This window comes from Dipodomys ordii, unplaced genomic scaffold (assembly GCF_000151885.1).
Source record: "Dipodomys ordii isolate 6190 unplaced genomic scaffold, Dord_2.0 Scaffold60, whole genome shotgun sequence".
NCBI lineage: Eukaryota > Metazoa > Chordata > Mammalia > Rodentia > Heteromyidae > Dipodomys > Dipodomys ordii.
Window position 1 is genome coordinate 8,116,140 of NW_012267276.1, and position 14,010 is coordinate 8,130,149.

Below are 14,010 nucleotides of genomic sequence, written 5' to 3' on the forward strand. Positions count from 1 at the left end.
TTACCATAAACTCCACCTTTTTAACGTGCTTCTGTTAAACTCCACTAAACTCCTTTGTGTATGCTTACCGTAAGCTCCGCCTTACCGTTGAATTTGTGAGTCATTTAAATCAAAAGTGATAGGCTGGTTTAAACAGTCATTATGTGACAAAGTGTAACTTTATTGGCCACCTGCGTGTGGTCTAGTATGACTGCAATCTTTTGGGTGTGTGACAATCTCATTGGTCACTTGCATGACTAGGCTTGACCTTGTGAATTTTGCCTTTAAAAACCTAAGTATGTGGGCCACTCGGGGTCACAGTATCAGCTCCTGAGCCTGTGCTGTGGTCCTGGCTGGTCAGTGTAGGAACCTTCTCAATAAAGTTGCTTTTATTAACAAAAAAAATGCTATGTGTAGTCCTTTGAGGAACCTCCATAATGCTTTCCAGAGCAGTTCAACAAGTTTACACTCCCACCAACAGGGTAGTTGTGTTCTCTTTTGGCCATATCCCCTCCAACATCTGTTTTATTAGATTTCTTGATTATAGCCATTCTAACTGAGATGAGGTGAAATCTTAATGTTGTTTGTTTTGCATTTTTTATGACCAGAGATATTGAGCATTCCTTCATGTGTCTATTGGCCATTCTTATTTCCTCTTCAAAGAAGTCTCTTTAAGACTTTAGCCCACTTATTTATTGGTCAGTTGTTTCTTTAAGTATTTGTTGTTGGGGGATTTAATTTTTTGAATTCTAAGTATTTTTTAGATATGAGACCCTTGTCCATTGTATGGCTAGTGAAGATCTTCTCCCAGTCCATAGGCTTTCTATTGATCTTGCTAGCTATGTCCTTTGCCAGGCAGAAGCTCTGCAGTTTCATGCAATCCCATTTGTCCAACCTTTCTTTGACTTGTTGTGTTTCTGGGTCTTTATTAAGAAAATTTCAGCCTGTGCCAAGGAACCATAGAATTTCTTCTATTCTTTCCTGTAATGTTTTCAAGGTGTCTACATCAAGGTCTTTGATCCATTTGGAATTGATTCTGGTAAGTGTGATACATAAGGATCTAACTTTAGTTTTCTACAGGTGTTTAACCAATTTTGCCAGCACCATTTATGGAAGAGGTTCTCATTCTTCCATTCTATTTTTTTGGCTCCCTTATCAAAAACTAGGTGGCTATAGGTCTATAGGTTCATTTGTGTTTTCAATTCTATTCCATTGGTCCTCAGGTCTGTTCTTGTGCCAGTACCAAACTGTTTTGATTACTATAGCTATAAGGTCCACTCCTGGATAATGAGCAGACTCTGCCCTCCTCACAGCCAAGTCTCCACCCAGTACCTGTGTAACCTAGGCAACTGGCACACCTGGAAGAGGTCATATCCGCATGCACTGAGGTCACATCTGGATTCGATGTAGCCACATCTTTCTCCAACCTCCCTGTACCTGGCCACTCCTTCCCCCACCCCTACTCTAGATAAGACAGGGCCGGGGGTCAAATGCTGTCTTTGCCAGCTGCATGCAGTGCCAACCTGGCCTGGTGCCAGCCAGAATGATGAATAAACCTTCCCCTTACCTGAATACCATGTGCATGGTGTTGTTCTTACTTAGTAGCCTCTTTCAAAACCTAACATAAATGGTGCTGTGAACTCGGGAAGGGTTTAAACTCAGGATAGGTGGGATTTCTCTCCAATTTTTTTTGTTTTTTTTTCTTTCTTTCTTTCTTTCTTTTTTTTTTTTTTGCTCTGCGGAATACCCCCAGTTCTGACAGCCTTTTTGCAAACCGGTCTAATGCAGACACACCACATTAATACCATTGCTGGCCCCTGCATCCACCTCCATGCTTCTACATTTTGGTGAGTGAACTACTCTCTAAGGGTTCTCTGTCGCTCAGTCTCTCTCCAGACGTGGTACCATGCCAGGGAACCTGGTAGGCCTTTAACTGAAAGGCCAGGCACCTCTGGAGCTGAGGACACTTGACTCTGGTTGCTTGGCCACTCCTCCCTAGAGGTCTCAGTGGTAAGTTGGGACACTGCTTCCATCTGGTAAACCCTCCTTTACTCATTAAATTTTTCTCTCCTGTGCTTTTAATGGGGTGCTGTGTGTCACGCCTGAGCCATGAAACCCCTTTGAAATGCCTCCCGCATTCTCTGGAAAGCCAGAGTGCCTAATTTTTTATGCCTTTCTCAGATTTAGACAATTTTTGCCACTGCAATGGTACATGGTCAGAAGCTGGTTTACTTTCAGGCTCTCTTTGCTCTCTCTCTTTCTCTCTCTCTCTCTCTCTGCCAATCATCTCCAACTTTCCCTGTCTCTTCCATTCTCTTTTCTACAACTTTCTGATTTTTTCAGGTTTTCTTGCCTGTTCTCTGTCTCACTAAGCCCTTCACCTCTGCCTCCTAGCTATCTCCTCTAGAAAGGTAACTTTACTTTGTCTTTTAGTCCTCTCTCTCTCTCCTTCTTCTCTCTTTCTTTCCTTGAGAACACTGACTCTCTGTTAAAGGGTTTAGAGGGTGCCTCTTCCTTTCTGCTTCTTTGTCTGCTTGTCTGCAAGTTTCCATTCCATCATGATTTTTTCAGAAATTCACCATCTCGGCCACATGGTGAGTTAAGGGTTTGACCCCATCTGACCTTTACCCTTCCACCAAGCTTACTATTCCTCCACCCATTTATTCTAATGTGCCTTGCTAACAAGTTGCTTCCTCTTTTCACAGGCCATGGTAACTGAGGCCCAACCATCTGATGTGCTTTGTTAGCAAAGATGTCTAAACATTGTTGTCAAAATTTTTCAGTTTTGAGTTTTGCCTTTTTTGTTTGGTGTTGTGTATTCTAGTACTGACGACATGGTTCTAAAATATTGAGCAAAATAATGTCATCTTACTGCTGGAATTCCAAGAGTGTATGGTTGTTATTCATTTTTGCATGCTGTAAAACTTAATGTGCACAGTCTGTGTGTATGTGTGTGTGCGTGCACACCTATGTGTGTATGTCTGTGTCTGTAAACTTGTTATCTGGCATTGTAATCAAGTTATTTGGCTTAAATTGTCTGAGATTTAAATTGTTTGGATTCATAGTTCAGTGCTAGCCAACCTACATGTAGTCCAGATCCAGTCCATCTTTTCCAACCTGAAAGATGGCCTCAGTCCTGCTTAGACCATCCTGACTATCTCCACCATGGTAAAAGTAGACTGGAATCCTGCTTGACTCGATCACAAGCAGCTGGTTCCTGGTGAAAGATTGCTTTGGATCTGCAAAAGCTAAGGCTCTTTCTGTAATATTAGATTTGTAAAAACCTGGCTATGTTGTTATGTTAGTGAAACAAGTGTAGGCCAGGAGAGCCTCTTGTGAATTTTGGTTAACTTACGCACCAGAAATCAATACTATATCTGTGCTAAAATTCTTATCACATCTAATGAGTTTTGTCATTGCAGAATATTTGTTGGTCAATTCTTGATAAGGAGCAGGTAATCTTTACTTATTTTCTATTTGATCTCCTTGTTGCTTTAACTGGAAATAATAAAGGGTTTTGTGGCAAAGATTCCAGTTAAAAGCCTGCCTGGGCTGAAAAATCCCTGAGATTCCATCTCCCAACTAACCAGCAAAGAGCCAGACTGGAAGCATGGCTCAAGAGACTCTTATCTCTAATTAACCAGCCAAATACTGGAAGTGGTACTATAACTCAAAATGATAGAGTTCTAGCCTTGAGCAGAAGTGCTTAAGGACAGTGCTTAGGCCTTGAGTTCAAATCTCTATGACTACCAACTTGGACAAGCCATCCCAGCAACAAACACCTAGACCCCTGGGACTCAGCCAGTCTAGGGAACAAGGGACCATGGAGAGGAGTAAGAGGAAATAATGTCACATCAGCCACTTTGTGTCTGCCTTTCAAAATTAACCAGACTTGGGAGGTCAATAGATGTAAGAAGCCTGCCCATCTAGTGCCCATATCTATCTATCTTTTAACTGAACAGAAATTTAAATTTTTGCTTTTATTACCTGTCATTCTCCCCTTCACCAGATGTCAGAAGTAGCTAGAGACATTTCTACCAACTTCAGGACAGCCCAGAATGCAAGAGATAAGAACTAGCCATTCTAGTCAAATCATCCAATTTTTAATTTTCAGCTCTAAGCCCTTCCTCTTGCCGTTTGTTTGCTCTTTAATAATATATATATATATATGTATACTAATACACTAGAGTATATACTCTAGTATATACTCTCTATACATGTATAAAGAGTATATGTATATACTCTCTATACATATAGAGTATATGTATATATGTATATACTCTCTCTATGTATAGAGAGTATATACATATATACTCTATATATGTATATAGAGAGTATATACTAGTATATATAGAGAGTATATATGTATATAGAGTATATAGAAAGTATATATGTATATAGAGAGTATATACTAGTATATATATACCCTATATATATGTATATAGAGTATATATATACCCTATATATATGTATATAGAGTATATATCCTATATATATATGCATATAGAGTATATACATATGCTAGAGTATATATATATATATACATATATGTATATATGTATATCTATGTGTGTGTGTATATATATATATATATATATATATATATATATAGGTCTAATCCATCAATGCCTCATGAGACTTCCTCCAAGAGACTTGTCTCCTCCAAACTTCATCTAAGGATTCACACCTACCAAGGGACAGCTGCTGCTCACTGCCTTCTCTGGCCGGCCTTTAACCCCTAATGTCGACACCCCTTGTCATCAGGAAGTAGCCAGAGAGAATCTGCGCCTATTTCATGATTATTAAAAGGCTGGAATGTAAGATCCACTCCTGGATGTCGAGCAGACTCAGTCTTCCTTGAGCCACATCTCCACCCAGTACCTTTGTAACCTAGGCAACTGGCACACCTGGAAGAGGTCACATCTGCATGCACTGAGGTCACATCTGGATTTGATGTGACCACACCTTTCTCCCACCTGGTCCACCTCTCTTTACCTGGCCACAACTTCCCCCGTCCCTACCCTAGATAAGGCAAGGGATCAGATGCTCTCTTTCCCAGCCACGTGGAGTGCCAACCTGGCCTGGTGCCAGCCAGAATGATGAATAAACCTGCCCCTTACCTGAATACCACATGTGTGGTGTTGCTTTTACTTGGCAGCCTCTTTAAAAACCTAACAATAGGCTGGGAAGGTGGCTCAGTGGTAGAGTGCTTGCCTTGCATGCGTGAGGCCCTGGGTTCGATTCCTCAGTACCACATAAGCAAAAAGAAAAAACCCGGAAGTGGCGCTGTGGCTCAAGTGGTAGAGCGCTAGCCTTGAGCTGAAGAGCTGAGGGACAGCGCCCAGGCCCAGAGTTCAGGCCCCACAACCGGACTCAAAAAAAAAAAAAAAACCTAACAGTTTGAAGTTTGGTATTGATATTCCTCCAGCACTGTTCTTTCTGCTAAAGCTTGTTTTTGTGATTCGGGGTCTTTTATTGTTCCATATAAATTTTTAGATTGCTTCCTCTATTTCATTAAGAATGAGGTTGAGATATTTATGGGTATTGCATTGAATTTGTAGATAGCCTTAAGCAGTAAACAAGGCCACACTAAAGCTACCAGCACAGCTATGTTTATCACAGCATTATTTACCATAGCTAAGATGCCCCTCAGTAGATGAATGGATCAAGAAAAGGGAGGGAAAGAGGGAGAAAAATGAGGGAAGGGGTAAAAAGTTAGAAAAGAAATGTAATAACTACCTTACTTAACTGTAACCCCTTGACATCAGCTTGACAATAAAACATTTTTAAAGCACATATTGCTAGGCACTGGTGTCTGATGTCTCTGATCCTATCTATTCAGGAAACTGAAATATGAGGATCATGGTTTAAAGCCAGCCATGGGACTCTTAACCTCAAGTGAACCAGCAAAAAGCCACAAGTGGAGGCATGGCTCAAGTGGTTGAGCACAAGTCTTCAAAAAATGAGTTCAAAGTCCTGAGTTCAAGACCCTTAACTGGCAGTCAATAAGCATAAGCAAACCAATCAATCAATAAGCATGTATTTATGCATATGTGGATATGAGCCTATGTCTGGTTCATTCAGATTCCCTAGATCTTATTTCATTATGTAGTAAAACTTATTCCAAAAGTTCTACTTTAAAATTTTATGAATGCGTAATCATTCATTCTAGCCACTCAAAGAAATATGTTAGTGAGTATAAATACCAGTCCCCAGGAATAGCAGAAAACACTTCTCTGGTTGCATACTTCCAACTGCCTTGTTCTATTTTTCTTGTTTTACTCTTGTTAATGCACATAAATCAACTGACTTGTCATCTTCTACCTTCCCACACAAAGGCAGAAGAGTGGCAGGGGAGGCTCTGGTTTTGTCTTTGCATAGATTAAAATAAGAAAACCACACAGATGAAGTCTGGATGGTCGAAAGTCATCTGAGATCAGAGTTCCTATCTGATCAAACCTTAACCTAGCCATTTCCTCTCCTTGCTGGAGTATTTATTTGAACTCTGGGATTCTGTCGTTGGCCCTCAGTGCCAGAAATACACTTACAGATTCAGATAAGCTGCTTTCATCCTGTTTCAAAATTGAGAGTCCAATCTAAATCCATTCTTATCCAGAGGCAGTTGCCTAACAATTGGACCAGAATTTAGAAGGTCTAAACTGACTTGCCTGCAGATGACTGGTGGGTCAAACAAAACCCTAATGAAATTTGTTTCTTGTTTGTTTGTTTTGAACCTCTTTCACCACCATCACTATTTGTTGAGTTTACATTTCAATAAAGACCATGAACTACTTCTAGAATCTTCCCAAGCCCTCTGAAGCCAAACTGACACAGAGAGCCTGAGCTACCCGTGTTTGCCCCAAACCAGTTTTCTAGGAACCAAGTGCCCACCATGACAGGAAGAGGAGGAAACAGCTGTTGACATCATCTGACAGATGTTTCTCAAGTGGGAAATTTTATTCAAGGCTTTTTCATGAACATCCCTGACACAGAAAGAGAATAAAGAGGAGAAGGGGGACAAAAAAAAAAAACCATGAGGGAGAGAGAGAGAAAGTTGGTGCCATGATGGGCATGTTTCACCCCCTCCCATAAAAGAAGGAATTCAAATGACTCAAGCTCCCCTCCCTGCTGCTACCCTCAGCTCCTCACTCATCCTTTGTGACTGAAAGGAAATCTTTTTGAAACATTATAGCTACCAGCCGAGCAGAGCAGCCACACATAATAACATGGTAGCGACACATAAAACTGTCAGTCCTCGAGGAAAATGGATGGTTAGTTGGGGGGCGAATGGACTCAATCAATTTGAACATGCATGCGAGAGGCCACAGTGAAATGCTGGAAAGCATTTGTCTCTGTCTTCTTGCATTTCCACAGAACTAGGCGGAATCCACCCACAGACCCTCGCTTGGCTCCAGGCTGACTCTGTGGCTGATTCATGGCAGCTGGAGGTGTCCGGTCATTTCCTCACCTAATAATAAACTCCAGCCCAAAACGCAGGCTTCCTTCAGGCCCACATTTAACATACCTATACTTAAGGCCAGGAGGGAGCCAATTACCCATCCCAGTGCCCACTGCTTAAAAAATACATGCTCTGGCAAAGTCAAGGTAATTTTGTCTCACGGGGACCCAATTTCTATCTATACTAGGCAGGCTGTTCTTTTCCACAAAGAACACATATGAAGTTCATGGGCATGGGCAACACATACTTAGAAAACTCTCCTAGTGCTTCTTACATTTGCAAAGGGTTCACTGGCTTCTCTCCTCCTGCCCCCCCACAAAAAAAAAGTGAGAGAAAAAAGCAAAAATAATCAGAAGAGGGGGGTGAGTTGCCAACCTTTTTCTTTTTTGGAACTTCAGTTTTAAATGGCAGGTTGTAACCAGTGTAATTCCTCACTTCCTGAAGCAGCCAGTAAACCTGTTTGTGTCCTGGCCTCTGCTTCTCTAGGCAATTAAAAGAGTTCCTGCGCCATATGGTCAGGTGATGATGTGGCTTAACTCTGCAGGATTAATTAAGTGGTTCGCCTCAATATCTGTATTTATAGTAGGTAACATAACTAGTTCAAGATAAAGAATAATAGACAACAATACCTTGGTGCAAATATAGTCATGTGTGTCTGCCCATTTTGTAAACTGCATCAGGGATGGAAGTGCAGAGTTAATAGACAGGCAGAATGGACCTGGATTTGCATTTTACTTTGACTGAACTTCAGCTCTCTGAAATCTGTTTCCTCACTTTGAAGGTGCCAATAATACTTCCCAGAGATTCTTCAACATCTTGCACAGGGTAGACCATTTATGATTCATTGCAACTGTTGGAGGGTTTATTGAAAAGTATTCTTTTAATTGTGGCCCAGGTACATACAATATAAAATTTAGAACTGCCACTATATGTCTAGAACTGGATACTACAAGGCCTCTTATACTCTTGTTTACCTTTCAAGGCTGGTGCTCAACCACTTGAGCCAAGGTCCACTTTTGGCTTTTTCATTGGTTAACTGGGGATAACTGTCTCTTGAATTTGTCTCCCTAGGCTGGCTTTGAGCCACAGTCCATAGATCTCAGCCTCTTGAGTAGCTGAGATTACAGGTGTGAGCCATAGCACCCAGCTCATCACCATTATGAAGTCTACTCCGGTTCAGCAGCACTAGGTACACTCTTTGTTAAGCTGCATTATCACCATTCACCCACAGAACTCTTTTTTTCCTTTGCAGAACAGACATTGTGTGCCCATTAACCCATAACTTCTGGCCCTCTACTTCCGCCCTGCATCCCACATTCTGGCACTAGGAATTAGAATACCCTAAGTACCTTATGTAGGTGAGACCATTTTTCTCTGGGAACTGGCTTACTTTACTTTGCATACCGTCCTCAGGGTTCAACCCTGTTCTGGCGTACATCAGAATTTCCTTCCTTTTCATGGCTGAGTAATCTTCCACTGTTGATATATACCACATTATATGGACACAAGGCTGGATGGAACAATGTTTCTATGAACATGGGGTATGCTGTCTAAGTCCCTGTGTTGTGTCTCTCAAATATATTGACAGAAATAGAGTTGCTGGATCAAATGAACTTTATATCATTACACAATTCCATATTAAAATGAACACTTGTTCTAGGGGGGAAAAAACAAGAAAAGGAGGCTGTCTATGTACAGAACCTTTTTACTCTTTTTCTTGCCTGAAATAGAGAAAATGTGTTTGTCCCATTTTCAACGGTTGGTAGATCGTCTCAGAACAAGGAAGAGCGAGCTCTCAGAAAGAGGGAATACAGATCCACTCAGCCCTCTGGGTAATGGATGGAACTCATGTTTAAAGCACCTTCCTTCTGTGTGTATAAGAAATTTATGCAAAAATCATAGTCCAATACAAGTGCTGTTGTGTCCCTAGTCACAGCCCAGGCTTTCACACAGAAGGCATTGAATGCAGCCTATGTTCTGGGTCTAGTGGAAATCTGTGATTTTCTCCAGTACTTGCTGCAATGTCAGAAGTTATGGGTATTGACTTAGTTAATGGTCATACCTTTAGCTTGCACTAGGACCAAGGTGCAATTCAAAAATCAAAAGTAGTGTTCTGTGTGTGAGTGTGAGTGTGTGTGTGTGTGCGCGCGTGCACGCACGCGCACACATGCTGATCCTGAGCTTGAACTCAGGGCCTGAGCACTGTCCCTAATCATTTTTGTTCAAGGCTAGTGCTCTGTCACTTGAGCCACAATGCCACTTCCAGCTTTTTGATGGTTAATTGGAGAGAAGAGTCTCATGGACTTTCCTGCCTTGCTAGCTTTGAGCTGCACCCCTCAGATCACATCCTTCAGAGTAACTGGGATTACAGGCATGAGCCCTGGTCCCTGGTCTCTTTGCTTTCTTTTAAGAGCACGGTTGGGTGTCTCCTTCCTTATTAGAGCAAGTGTAAGAACTGAGAGATGAAGGGCGACACCTGTGGTATGTGCTCTCCCTGATGTGGAGCAAGGTGGCAGCTGCCGGGCACAGCTGGGTTTTTTTACTCACTGATGAATTTACATGACACTCAGTTGTCTTCGATGGATGTCGTAGAAAAAACCAAATGGGTCAGTAAGTTTTTATTGGCCTGCCCACATTTATCTGGTTATTTTTCAGAACTACCCTGACAATTTGCAGAGACAAGTCATGACTACCTCTAATGTTTACATAACCCATTCAGCCTGAAACTGGAGCTTACAATTCAACATGCAGGCAAAGAGCTGGTGGGGCGGGGGGGGGGGGGGGGGGGGGGGGGGGGAATGAAAAGAAAGAGTAGGTTGAACATCATCATAATACTCAATGCACATATGTAAAAATGGAACCAGTACACTTGAGGGGGTGGTGGGGTGGGGAGAAGTGGGGAGGACGATGGGAGGGGTGACGTGACGTTGATCAAGACGAAGTGTACTCCAAAATTGACATGTTGAATTCAAACTCCTTCATACAACTATTTAGTGCTTTATTTTTAAGCTAAAAGAAAAGAAAATGGAGTGCCAAAAGGCAAACAAGGAAGGGTGGGATACGGAATGGTATTAGGAAAATACTTTCATTGTAGTCACATGACAATGCCTTCCCTTCCCCTTTTTACAGCTTCCTGGTTGTGAGCAGGAAGCGAGTGACAAATTCTCACTCCGTGGCCTTCTCTGGTACCCAACTTAATGTTGTTATACTCATCCCCAACTGCTGAAGTTAAGTTCAAACTTATATAAAATCTGTTTCCTAGATGTGCAGCAACACAGGAGTCTTTATTTAAGTTCCCCTTAGCACTCATTTTTAAGAACTTTCATTACTGGAGCCATAAACCAAATACATGGCAGAACAATCTCACTCCATAAAAGACACTTGGATTTAGTACTGCAATGTTACTGCCTGAAAAATAGCAATTTTAGAATTAATAAATTTCAGAATCTCAAGTGATTGAGTGTATTCACTCATTATTAGAGATCCAATTAGCTGTACGTGGCTGGGGGCAAATGGTTTTACCAGAACGTATCTTGAGGGAATTGAGAAAATTGTTCTGATTTATTCTATGGTCCTTTAATAACTTAGGTTTAAGTTGGTTTTCCAGGCATGTGTACAAAATGTGTTTTCCATCTTTGTAGTGAAATCTTAATCTTTTTTTCCTAGTATACACGGCCCATTACCCTTGAGACAGAGAGAGGAAATGCCCAGTTTATAATAGTACAGAGTGACTGCAGGTGAAGAAGGGATTTGAAGCAGCAGGAAGCCCAACAGCAAGACCCAAAGACCTCCAGAGGGGAGCTGCTTTCCCAGAATATAGAGATAGGGATGGAAATATTTATGGAATAGAAGACTACTTGTAACATAAAATATGATCTGACACATGAGAGTGGAGGTGTGGCTCAAATGGCAGAACGCCAGCCTTGGGCAAAAAAGCCACATGATAGCAGTAGGCCCTGAGTTCAAGGCCAGTACTGGCACATGCACACACACACACATACATACACACACACACACACACACACACACACACATACAATCTGATAAATCCTTTTGTTTTCAACCATCTGGCAAATTTAAGAGAGCAGCTGGGCACTGGTGGCTCACACCTGTAATACTAGCTACTCAAGAAGCTAAGATGTAAGGATCATGGTTCAAAGCCAGCCCAGGCAGGAAAGTCGTGAGCCTCTAATTGGCTACCAAAAATGCTGAAAGTAGAACTGTGGCTCAAGTAGTAGAACACTAGCCTTGCGATAAAAGCTAAGATATAGTGGCCAGTCACTGAGTTCAAGCCTCAGGACTAGCACAAATGAAAGAAAAGAGGGGGGGGGAGGAAAGAAGGGAGGCAGGAAGGGAGGAAGGAAGGAGGGAAGGAAGGAAGGAGGGTAGGAAGGAAGGAAGGAAAGAAGGAAGGAAGGGAGGAAGGAAGGAAGGAAAGACAGAAAGCACAAATAATAAATAATAAAAGTATAGGTTGTTTTTATGCTAACTATAGCTTAATAAACACCATTACCTAATTGCAATTTTAATTATACCATTATGTTAGTAGTACTATTAATTTTTAATCTTCATAAAAACATATGTCCTGGTTTAAAAGCCATCTTTAGGAGGCTTGATAATCTTTCCAGAAATAGTGTGTCTCAAATGTAAGAAACAAGTACTGCTTGTTTTGATTTGCACTCAATGAAAATAAATCATCTTCTGTTCTTCACTTTTGCTTATTGAAAGTTTGAGTTTGGTTTCACATCGTTGAACTCTTTAAGAAACTTGTGCCGGGCACCAGTGGGGCCTGTAATCCTAGCTACTCAGGAGGCTGAGATCTGAGGATCACCATTCAAAGCCAGCCTGGGCAGGAAATTCCGAGAGACTCTTATCTCAAAAAAAAAAAAAAGAAAAAACCGGAAGTAGCGCTCTGGCTCAAGTGGTAGAGCACTGGCCTTGAGCTGAAGAGTGCAGGGGCAAGGCCCAAGCCCAGAGTTCAAGCCCCACAACCAACAACAACAAAAAAAACCTTTTTACACATCTAAGCATATTCTTAATTCTGTAACAATGTTTCTCTATGATAGGATCAAGCAGTCTCATATTAAAAAGTGAGACAACCAAATTTTAAAAAGGAAAGAAAAGGCAAAGGACCTGAAGGGCTATGTAGGCAGCATTCTATTTTTAACGACATTGCAAAGGCGGTCAAAGGCGGGAGCTCTGGAGGAATTTAAACAAACAGCAACAGGACAACACTTCCTGATTATCTGTAAGCAGGAAAGAACTTCTGACATAAAAGACAGCTTAACCAGCACAAGAATAGCAATAAACCAGCTGTAAAATACTTCACCTTGCCCTTGAACGAAACCAAATTGTCCCAAATAATTTTTTGCTTTTTTTTGTCGCTTCGGGGTGTCCTGCTGGGGCATTTAAACAGCCACATGCCCTGTGGACAAAAGCTTTCTAACTGGGAAAATACAGTGTACTAATGTGCTTAGAATAAGACTTTCACATCTGATCTTTTTTTCCTTTGTTGAAGAATGAGTTCATTAATGGTAGACTTGTTTGGGACACTAAGCTCCTAGTCAGTAATGTTGAAGGGTAATTTATTGGCTTAGAAATACTCAATTAAGCATTGAAGTGCTTGTTAATTTAAAAGTTAACGGCTTGTTGAGTCTTTACATCAGACTGTTCATGGATTGAAATGTGTATTTACCTAAAGATTAAGTACCTGGTTAACTTTTCCTTAGCATTTTTGATTCAACACCATGTGTGAGGAAAACACTATTTGCATGTTTTTCTACTATGTGCTGAGAATATTATTAGGGTAGTATTTCATGTTCTCGTAGTTTAAAAATGCTTTTGTATATGTGATTCCATTTAATTCACACAAATGCTCTGAAACATATTAACATCCCCATCATAATCCTTTGGCTAAACCCATAAATATATAATATAATGCTATCTCTCACTCATAAGCTTTGTCCCAGTTAGATAATTATATATTTAAAATAAGAAGTGTTCACTAAAAGGATATCTCAATAAGTCCCTTATTTTCAAAATTCTGCTAAATACAAAAATTGTTTTTAGAAAACAACATGCTCACAAGTCAAGGTACATTTTGCTCATGAGAGAAAATTTACCTTTAAGAAAATTGGCAATTCAGTAAACAGAGAAATTTCTTACTAAATGGATTTGTTACTAAAAAGATTTGCTACTAAACACAGCAATAATAATAGCAATAACAAAAAACTGTCAAGTTACTTAATATATCTATGCATTGCTTAATAGAAATATGTCCCCCTATAAATGTAAATGAACAAGACATGAGAAGTACATTTGCAAGTATTCAATCTATTTAATCAATGTATCATACTATATCAAGCTCTTTAGCAAAAAATATTTTATCACAAGTTATTATGCTAACATTACTTATTAAGTCTATATTTCTACACTTGTCTAAAGGAATAAACCTATCAAAGTCTTTATGGTTTCAATCAGAATTAACTTACCAAAATGCTACATGTACTAATCGTATAATTAGAGATGCAATCTCTCCTAGAGTCAAAAATCACTTTATAAAATTATTACTT